This window comes from Mixophyes fleayi, chromosome 2 (assembly GCF_038048845.1).
Source record: "Mixophyes fleayi isolate aMixFle1 chromosome 2, aMixFle1.hap1, whole genome shotgun sequence".
Lineage (NCBI taxonomy): Eukaryota > Metazoa > Chordata > Amphibia > Anura > Limnodynastidae > Mixophyes > Mixophyes fleayi.
The window spans coordinates 350,679,562-350,690,749 of NC_134403.1; the positions used below are offsets into that span (position 1 = coordinate 350,679,562).

General features: G+C 41.8%; 1 long non-coding RNA gene across 1 annotated transcript; it reads left to right on the forward strand.

Moving 5' to 3' along the window:
- The first annotated feature begins 7,247 nt into the window (after positions 1 to 7,247).
- Positions 7,248 to 8,795, forward strand: LOC142140500 (uncharacterized). The gene is made up of 2 exons (XR_012688517.1): positions 7,248 to 8,175; positions 8,260 to 8,795. It is a non-coding gene; the product is annotated as an uncharacterized LOC142140500 (long non-coding RNA).
- The last annotated feature ends 2,393 nt before the right edge of the window (positions 8,796 to 11,188 follow it).

An 11,188-nucleotide genomic window follows, 5' to 3' on the forward strand; every position in this document is an offset into this window, starting at 1 on the left:
AACATTATGCCATACAGTAGTGCCCCCAATGTTATGCCACACAGTAGTGCCCCAAATGTTATGCCATGCAAGTGTCCCCAATTCACACATACAGACACACACACTATATAGTGATAGCACAAGCAATATAAACAAATGGTTAAAGAGTCTACTTAACCATATGGTGATTGCTGCAGCCTCTCTGCTCCTTCTCCCTTCAGTGGTGACGGGAACATCAGCTGACAGGGGGAGGGTGTGGGTCACATGATCGCAGCTGCGATCACAATTGAAAAATGACTGGTCGTCACTGACAGCCAGTCATCTTTCAATTGCGAAATTGCAAAAGGGGGTGTGACCGTAAGGTAGCCGGGCCTACCGGTGATTTCACCGGTAGCCAGCTGGGCCAGTCCGACGCTGGTACCCAGCTTTACGTTTATAGATCTGCCAGGAATAAAGAGAGTGACCATATGATTATATAAAACTAGAACAGGAGAATAAATAGTCACAAGGGATGCGGATATAATGCAGCAAACTAGACACATATTTTAAATTCTATGCGTATCTCCTCTACCTGGAAGCAGGGACGCCATGGAAGGTCTATAATATATTATATTGCCAACAGATATTAAGCAAATTGTACCAGAAAGATGTGGCATGGAAAATCAAAAGAATATATTACAGCACTTTCCATTCTACCCATAAATTGAAGGAGTTGTTCCCATAGTGTACTTGCAGGGGTTATATGAACACCATCTTGTTTCCCCACAGGAGCTTACTTCTAATTCATGAAGGTGTTGTTTTTATGCAAGCATCTGTATATTTTCCATACAAGCTCAGTTGCACTTGCCAACTCTAGAAGACAAGCAGTATATTACAGATGATTTTAGAGACTCCTACATCCCTATTTACAGGACTTGTTATATAAGCAAATAGGTTACAATAGCATGTCATTGTACAGATAGAGTGAATAGAAGTTTCGTAATGCATCAAAAGGGGACTAAAACATATTCACATAGCATTTGTTCTGTATGCATTCAGCATCAATAAATAAAGTGTTTAAAAGGAAAGCTTAATATTGCCAATGTTCTTTGTCACTAATGCACCCTTGAAATAGAAATAGATAGAAGCTTTACCTTGCTTTGAACTAGTAAAACTCACTGAAACCTCAAATTATGTATGTCATAAAAATATATTTTTAAATGTTTTAACTTTCTCGATTGCAAGTTCCATGACATATTTAACTTTATTAGCAATTATGAAATGTGCAAATCTCTCTTTGCAAACAAAAATGTCTGGGAGACACAGACAGTCAGGTTCAGAGCCGGATTAAGGGGGGCACACATGGCAGATGTGCATGGCAGAGCAGCAGTGAATGGCTGCCAGTACACTTGGCAATAATGGCTTTTGGAGGGGAGGAGAGCATGGGGTAGCCTAGGCAACAGGGCCGTCTTTCCCGTTGGGCACAATGGGCAGGTGCCCGGGGGCCCTGCAGTCCAGGGGGGCTCGTCGTAGGCAGCACGAAAAAAAAGTTGCCTGTCCATGAGGTTCATGATGTCATCACGCCCGCCCGACATCCATTGCGGAGTGCAACGGAGGAGGAGACCAGGGAGGGAGCCAGATCGCCAGCTGACTGCAAAGTAAGTATTTTCCTCTTCTTTTTTTTCAGGGTTTTTTTTTGTGCTGCCTCCGACAGGCCCCCCTGGGCTGCAGGGCCCATATATATAGTCACTTTTTTTTTTCTTATATATATAGGGTAGGGATGTGCACTGGCCACTTTTGGTGTCTCGTGTTTTGTGTTTTGGATTCGGATTTGCTTGAGGTTTTGGGTTTGGATTTGTTTCGCAAAACACTTGACGAAAGGTTTTGGTTCGGATTTAAGGTTTTGGATTCGGATTTATTTTGAAAAAAACATAAAAAGTGTTAAAATCAAGTTTTTTTGGTTTATTTTCACTCCTACGCTATTATTAACTTCAATAACATTCATTAACAATCATTTCCACTAATTCCCAGTCTATTCTGAACACCTCAGACCTCACAATATTGTTTTTAGTCCAAAACGTTTCACCGAGGTAGCTTTCTGGACTGCATAGTGCAGTGGTCCCGGTACACAATTTGGTACCGGGGCCACAATATATCACCCTCAACTGGTCTCAATTCCACCAAAAAAGTATCTGGACTGCGTAGTGGAGTGGTCCCCACAATATAATAAAAAAAAACTCAACTGGTCTGAATTCCACCAAAAAAGTATTTGGACTGCGTAGTGGAGTGGTCCCCACAATATAATAAAAAAAACTCTCAACTGGTCTGAATTCCACCAAACAAGTATGTGGACTGCGTAGTGGAGTGGCCCCGGTACCCAATTTGATACCGGGGCCACAATATAATAAAAAAAACCTCAACTGGTCTGAATTCCACCAAAAAAGTATCTGGACTGCGCAGTGGAGTGGTCCCCACAATATAATAAAAAAAACCTCAACTGGTCTGAATTCAACCAAACAAGTATCTGGACTGCGTAGTGGAGTGGCCCCGGTACCCAAATTGATACCAGGGCCACAATATAATAAAAAAAACCTCAACTGGTCTGAATTCCACCAAAAAAGTATCTGGACTGCGTAGTGGAGTGGTCCCCACAATATAATAAAAAAACCCTCAACTGGTCTGTGTGAGAGATATCCATTTAATCAATTTCTGAAGAATAATACATTTTGTATAATTAATGTCTGAGCAACAATCTGCAGGGCTCTGCAGATTGTTACCACGTAACCGATACCTAAACCTTTTTGTTTTTCTGCTTGCTTCACATATTCTGAGAATTCTGCACAACTGACAGTTTCCTGTAGAAGCCTCGCACCTTTGAAACCTCAGCCATTTCCGCCTCAGGTTTGCGCGACTGAAACAAGAACATCTGCTGATCCTAAATGTCAAACTGCTGTTTTGTTGTGTAACCATATATTTTTTTATGTCATCTTCTGTGTATAAATAAAACTACTCTGACTGGGGGCTGGTCAGAACCAGATGGAGTTTCAGCCTTACAACTGAACTTTGTCTGTCTCTCTATCGATCGATACCCACTTAAGACAGGTGCCAGGGCTCGAGAGAAAGGACCCAATAGAGGCTATCTCTGACAGTTTCAGTGGGGGCTCGTTTGCCGGGATCTCCAATACATCAGACCTCTCGACGCCTTTGGGACCTCTTCTTTGTACACAGACAGACATCAACAAAATCCAGCTGGTGAGTAAAAAGCTTTATTTTTACTCTTTTACAGTGCTGTCTCTGTATAAGGAGGTAGTGTCTTAGTTCGAGGGTACCTAAGTCTGATTGACGGGGATCTCTGAGCTCTGGCAACAGATACTATTAAGGGTATCAAGGTAGATTAAAAGGTTGAATTTTTTTGTTTAACAAAATTACTGTATTACATCTATATGATAAATGTCTAATGTGACCACATCTGAAATAGGAGAAGTGAGTGAAATCACTTTAGAAATTGTTACAGTATTGTTTATAATTGTCTTTTTCTGTTGGATTTTATTGAAAGTTGTGAGAAATATTAAAAAAGGCAGAAGTCCTGCAAATTTGTTATAAAAATCCTCATTCAAATAAAGGGACCATAAGGTAATTCCTAATGGGAAATAAAGGGTCCATAAAGGGACAACAAAGACCCGAAATATATGACGGTCTGAGTCCAATACAGTACGTGTCTAAACGTGGAGGTAAAGACCTCACTAAGGGAATGAGGAAATTATTTAAAGTAGTAGGACTGTCTGAAGAGGGCACATTAAAAGTTGCATTCTGGAAACAGTTTGTGAAAGACAATGAGAAAGTTTTAAAGGAAAAAGGATATTTTAAAAGGTGTCAGATGTGGTGCAAATTGGCAGAACAGTTAGAAGATGATGATATCCCCAGTAATATGTTACAACTGACAAATTTAAGTGATACAGAAGAAGAAACACCAGTGGTGGGGGTCCCTGGTGTTCCAAATAATAATAATAATACATTTCTACCCCCATATCCACCCTCCCCATCAGGACCCATCATGTACCCTGATTTAAGACCCCTCTCTAATAACCAATCAGGCTTGAATTTAAGACAAAGACCCACGAAACAGCCCGATTTCTATGGACAATGGGCGTTTCCTCTGGTCACCGGACCACCGCCATATAATCCTAATACTAAACCTTTCAACAATAAAGTCAAAAGTGATCTCCCTTACGGAACCACTTGTAAAAAATGTTTTAGATGTGTCCCCCCATATTCAGAAGTCTGTCCATTCTGTGGCCGTCCCCAGGAATCCACTGATGAGAAGTGTGATCCCCCACAGTTAACCATGGATATGTTCCCCTTGGGAACTTCCACCACATTAGATAATGCAGACCCCCCTGCAGTAATACGCAGAACTGTCCAACACAGACCATGGACCCCGAGTGAGTCAAGGGATATCTGTGATAAGAGTCCCGATCCCAGAAAACATCCCACCCAGTGTCTTGCCTACTTTAGAAGAATGAATAGAATTTACACTTGTACATGGTCAGACTTGGAAGAATTAGCCAATATTATAATCGGCCCGAGTGGAACTGCAGTCCTTAAAAACTCAGATAATGTAGAATGTCCCGTAGATAATATCTGAATCTGCAACTACCTTTTTAGCCAAAATGAATGTATGGGCAGCTGCAGAACAACATAAAGTCCCGGTAGGCACTCCCTTAAAGCAAGATAACGGGGAAGACTGCCGTAAGTGGTATGATCGGTGCCTAATCAATCACACGGACGGAGGATTCGGCACTGCTGAACTCCGTGAAGTACAATTACTAAAAAATACCTTTCTCATGGGTCTTAAACAAGAAATGAGAGAATCTCTATTCAGAAACAGACCAGAGGCAGGTAGTATGGACATGGAAGTCCTACTTGATATATTACGGGTAATGGAAGATAGGGAAGAGCAGAAAAAGAAAAAAAACCCTATTTATATTATCCAAACTACCAGTGATAAAAGAGGGGCAAGAGACCCTAGTGGCACAACCCTCGGAGCATGTTTCTTTTACAAACAGACAGGACACATGAAAAGAGATTGTCCCAAAACCCCATGTATTACTCAATGACATTCCAGCATCATCTACCAGGTTTTCTGTAATTGATTTAGCAAATGCATTTTTCTCTGTACCACTACACCCAGATAGTCAGAAATGCACTGCGTTTACAGTAGATGATGCACAATATTGTTGGACTAGATTGCCCCAGGGAGCGGCCATTTCCCCATCGGCCTTCTCTGAAGCCCTGCATACAGTCCTAACTGCATGGGCACCAGAACATGAAAATACACGTCTAATACAGTATGTAGATGATTTGCTGCTCTGTGCAGACACTGAAACAATTTGCTTAAAGGAAACAAAAAGTTTGCTAAAATTTCTAGCACAAGAGAAATGTAAAGTCTCAAAAGAAAAATTACAGTGTGCTTTACCTCAAGTACAATTTTTGGGTCACTGCATATCAGCAGGCGCTAAACATCTGTTAAGCTCTAGAGTAACTGCCATACAAAAGTTCCCGCCCCCCACCACAGTGAGACAGCTACGTGCCTTTTTAGGACTTGCTGGCTACTGCCGGGAGTGGTTAATGAATGCTTCAGAACTCTTAGACCCTCTTTACACTATAACTAAGGGAAACGCCACAGGCCCAATCACTCTAACAAGTGAACAACTAATAGCCTTTGAAATAATAAAGGAATTGATTGCAAGTGCCCCGGCTCTTGGCCTCTCTAACTATGAACTACCTTTCAACATGTTTTGTCACGAACAAAATGGTCATGCACACGGGGTACTGACACAAGAACATGGGGGTAAACAGAGACCACTAGCATACTACTCTCAAAAGCTAGACCCTGTTATAACAGCAGCTCCCACGTGTATAAAAGCAGTAGCTGCGGCTGCGTTACTGCTACAAAAAGTTGCAGACATAGTGTTGGACCACCCACTCACCATTCAGGTTCCACACTCAGTAATGGAAATACTTAATCAAGCCAGAACAAAACACATTTCTGCAGCCAGACTAACCAAATATGAAGTGGCACTTCTCACACCCTCGAATGTCACACTAAAAAGATGTACAGTTTTAAATCCAGCAACATTGCTCCCAAGTTGCATGGATATAAAAGAGGGGAGTAGCAGTAAGAAAGACGGTGACATCCGCCCGGGCACTAATGACAGTGGCATCTGCCTAAGCACTGATGTAAGCGCAAACAACGCACACAGTGACAGCGCAGAGAGTGCACAATCTGTGACAGGGCAGGAAATGCAACTCAAAATTTTTCACAGTTTTAATGATCATGACTGCTTAGCCCTAATGGACTTGGAAACCACACCTCCAGGCAATGTAAAAGAAACACCACTAGCAAATCCTGACCTACTACTATTCGTAGACGGGTCCAGGTACTACGAGGAGGGTTCCCCTAAAACGGGGTATGCAGTCACAACTGAAACTGAAATATTGATTCAGCAACCCCTTCCACCCAGCTTTTCAGCACAGCAGGCTGAACTAGAAGCACTAATCAGTGCATGCCAATATGCAGAAGGGAAAACAGCTAATATTTACACAGATTCCAGGTATGCTTTTGGGGTAGCACATGATTATCAAAGCATCTGGAAAAACAGACATTTTATGGCCTCCAATGGGAAACCAATAAAAAATGCAGACATCATTTTGAGATTGTTCACAGCTTTAGAACTGCCTGAAGAAGTGGCAGTCATAAAAATAAAAGCGCACACAAGGGAACAAACCTTAGAGGTAAAAGGAAACAGACTGGCAGACCAAGCTGCTAAGGCAGCAGCAGATTTACCATTGGTCAAACATTATCTACTGACCACTGCCACTCTCACATTCCCTGTAGACCTAGATATGCTTAAAATTTTACAAAAACAGGCTACAGAGTCAGAAAAAGAGGAGTGGAAAAAGAGAGGAGCAGAACCTGAAAAGGGATTATGGGGATCAGCAGACAAACACTGTCTTCCCAGAGCCGTTTTTCCCACACTGGCCACACTAGAACATGGTCCCACACATGTCTCAAAAGATGGGATGATTAACTCTGTGTTTAAACACTGGATTGCACCAGGCTTCAGCACTGCTGCCAGTAATCTGGTAAAGGCCTGTGCCATCTGTAACACAAACAATCCTGGTCACACAGTGACCGTACCCCTCAGAGTAACCCCAAAACCTCTCTACCCATTCCAACGTATACAAATAGACTGTATACAGTTACCTAAATGTGGGATATATGAATACGTCCTAGTGGTCATTGACCTATTCTCAAACTGGCCAGTAGCTAAAGCCACAGAAAAAAATACAGCAAAGAAACTACTGTCAGAAGTAGTATGCAGATATGGTGTCCCAGAAGTGATAGAATCAGACAGGGGCACCACCTTTACGGGTGAAGTAATGACAACTATCATGTCAGATTTGGGGATCAGTCAGGCATTCCATACCCCCTACCATCCACAGAGTAGTGGCAAGGTGGAAAGGTTAAATGGCACTCTGAAACTTAAGATACAAAAAGCCATGAAAAGCACAGGAATGCCCTGGTTACAGTGCCTCCCCCTTGCCCTATACTCAGTCAGGACGACACCAAACAAAAAACACAGGCTAAGCCCCTATGAGATATTATTTGGGGGGCCGCCAAAAACAGGGTGTTATTTTCCTCAATCTATGGTAAAACACCAAGGTGAACTGACTAATTATGTGAAAGAATTGCAGAAGTCCCTCACTAATACACATTCTCGAGTTTTCTCTTCTATCCCAGATCCAGAGGATTGTGTTGGAACACATGTCTTAGTACCGGGAGACTACGTTGTTGTGAAGAGACACGTCAGGAGGGCTCTGGAACCACGATTTGAAGGACCATACCAAGTCCTGCTGACCACACCCACTTCAGTGAAACTAGAGGGGAAAGATCCTTGGATCCACGCCAGCCACTGTAAAAAGGCCACGGTGGCTCAGGATCAATCATGAAGGGTGTGTTCATTCTGTGTTTTGCAATAACTATAAATGTATGTTTCAATATGGATAGCCAAGATATGCATTTCAATATTGATACTATATGTTGCTTTTAAACTAAGCTTATGTTTTTTCCAATGCTGTTTGAAAAGATGCAAAAAAGACATCAAGATAAAAAGGTCACTTAAGAAACATCTAAAGTCCGATCCAGAAACCCAGGTCCAACTCGCTCTCACTAGACTCTGAATAAGTTACATACTTAAAAAGGTTCTCCCTTATGTTTTATTATTTTCAAGAACCCAGGTGTACATAAACTATAGACCTGGCTGAATGTACATTTACCATCCTCTAAGGGCCTGCTAGGGGTTCCATTGAATTGAATGAAGTAGGTCAGGTGCAGGAATACTTTGTGCACACCAAAAGGATAGGCAGGATAATTATAAAAATGATAAAAAGAGGGGTTTATGTGAGAGATATCCATTTAATCAATTTCTGAAGAATAATACATTTTGTATAATTAATGTCTGAGCAACAATCTGCAGGGCTCTGCAGATTGTTACCACGTAACCGATACCTAAACCTTTTTGTTTTTCTGCTTGCTTCACATATTCTGAGAATTCTGCACAACTGACAGTTTCCTGTAGAAGCCTCGCACCTTTGAAACCTCAGCCATTTCCGCCTCAGGTTTGCGCGACTGAAACAAGAACATCTGCTGATCCTAAATGTCAAACTGCTGTTTTGTTGTGTAACCATATATTTTTTTATGTCATCTTCTGTGTATAAATAAAACTACTCTGACTGGGGGCTGGTCAGAACCAGATGGAGTTTCAGCCTTACAACTGAACTTTGTCTGTCTCTCTATCGATCGATACCCACTTAAGACAGGTGCCAGGGCTCGAGAGAAAGGACCCAATAGAGGCTATCTCTGACATCTGAATTCCACCAAACAAGTATCTGGACTGCGTAGTGGAGTGGCCCCGGTACCCAATTTGATACCGGGGCCACAATATAATAAAAAAACCCTCAACTGGTCTAAATTCCACCAAACAAGTGTCTGGACTGCATAGTGGAGTGGCCCCGGTACCCAATTTGATACCAGGGCCACAATATAATAAAAAAAACCTCAACAGGTCTGAATTCCACCAAAAAGTATCTGGACTGCGTAGTGGAGTGGTCCCCACAATATAATAGAAAAAACCTCAACTGGTCTGAATTCCACCAAAAAAGTATCTGGACTGCGTAGTGGAGTGGTCCCCACAATATAATAAAAAAAACCTCAACTGGTCTGAATTCCCCCAAAAAAGTATCTGGACTGCGTAGTTGAGTGGTCCCCACAATATAATAAAAAAAACCTCAACTGGTCTGAATTCCACCAAACAAGTATCTGGACTGCGTAGTGGAGTGGCCCCGGTACCCAATTTGATACCGGGGCCACAATATAATAAAAAAAACCTTAACTGGTCTGAATTCCACTAAAAAAAGTATCTGGACTGCGTAGTGGAGTGGTCCCCACAATATAATAAAAAAACCCTCAACTGGTCTGAATTCCACCAAACAAGTATCTGGACTGCGTAGTGGAGTGGCCCCGGTACCCAATTTGATACCGGGGCCACAATATAATAAAAAAAACCTCAACTGGTCTGAATTCCACCAAAAAAGTATCTGGACTGCGTAGTGGAGTGGTCCCCACAATATAATAAAAAAACCCTCAACTGGTCTGAATTCCACCAAACAAGTATCTGGACTGCGTAGTGGAGTGGCCCCGGTACCCAATTTGATACCGGGGCCACAATATAATAAAAAAAACCTCAACTGGTCTAAATTCCACCAAAAAAGTATCTGGACTGCGTAGTGGAGTGGTCCCCACAATATAATAAAAAAACCCTCAACTGGTCTGAATTCCACCAAAAAAGTATCTGGACTGCGTAGTGGAGTGGTCCCCACAATATAATAAAAAAAAACCTCAACTGGTCTGAATTCCACCAAACAAGTATCTGGACTGCGTAGTGGAGTGGCCCCGGTACCCAATTTGATACCGAGGCCACAATATAATAAAAAAAACCTCAACTGGTCTGAATTCCACCAAAAAAGTATCTGGACTGCGTAGTGGAGTGGCCCCGGTACCCAAATTGATACCGGGGCCACAATATAATAATATAACCCTCAACTGGTCTGAATTCCAGGGAACAGATGGCGGACACCGGATGGATGTCTAAAACCAACATAGCAGTTAAGGGCGCAGTTCCTCTTTTTTGTGACTGCACAAACAATTAACGTAGTAATAGAAATGACAGGTTTTTTTTTGTTTTAAATATAGAAAGAAAGAAGGTAGTACTAGAAATGGCAGTTATTTAGTTTTTTTTAAATAGAGAAAGAAAGAAGGTAGTAATAGAAATGGCAGTTATTCGAATCTCCAGGAGAGTCTAAGTGGGGTGAGCCACAGAGAGATTATTTCCCTCAGTTTCTCTAACAGGTTGTCAGTGTTGTGCCTCTTCTTAAAACCTGTGATACATAACTACACACACTCGGCAAAGCTTTTACAAATTATCTGCGGCACAGGAGAGTACCACTGGACTGTACTTTAATAGCAGTACCTATTATTTTTGGGTACAGCAATAGTGAATGATCGTAGTTAGACTTTTAAATAGCAGTACAAGCTAGATTTTTTTAAATTTTGTAATATTTTTTTCCAATTATTTTTGGAAATTTTTTTTTTTTTTAAATTCATTTTTTATAATTTTTTTTATAAAAATAAATTTGTTTTTTTTGAACTTTTGGATAACTTGGAAATAACAATGCCCTTAGCAGAACAGACCACAGGACACAGGAAATACAGAAAGAAAGAAGGTAGCAATAGATATGGCAGTTCCTCTTTTTTAGAACTGCAGAAACAGTGATGAAAATGAAGGTGGAGCTGTTGGCATGTCACGGTCCTCTTCAGAGGACAATCTCCTGACCAGCAGGTCTTTGCACCGCTGTAGACTTGTGTCCGCCGGAAACAGAGACACAACATATGCTTTAAACCGAGGATCAAGAACGGTGGGCAGAATGTATTCCTCTGACTTTAAAAGACTGACCACCCTCGGATCCTGGCAAAGCGTACGAAGGGCTTCATCCACAAGAGCTACATGCTTGGTGGAATCGCAACGGTGTACCAGCTTCTCCCTCACTTTCTCCAGCTGCTTCTGCAACAGCCTGATCAGGGGAATCACCTGACTCAAGCTGGCAGTGT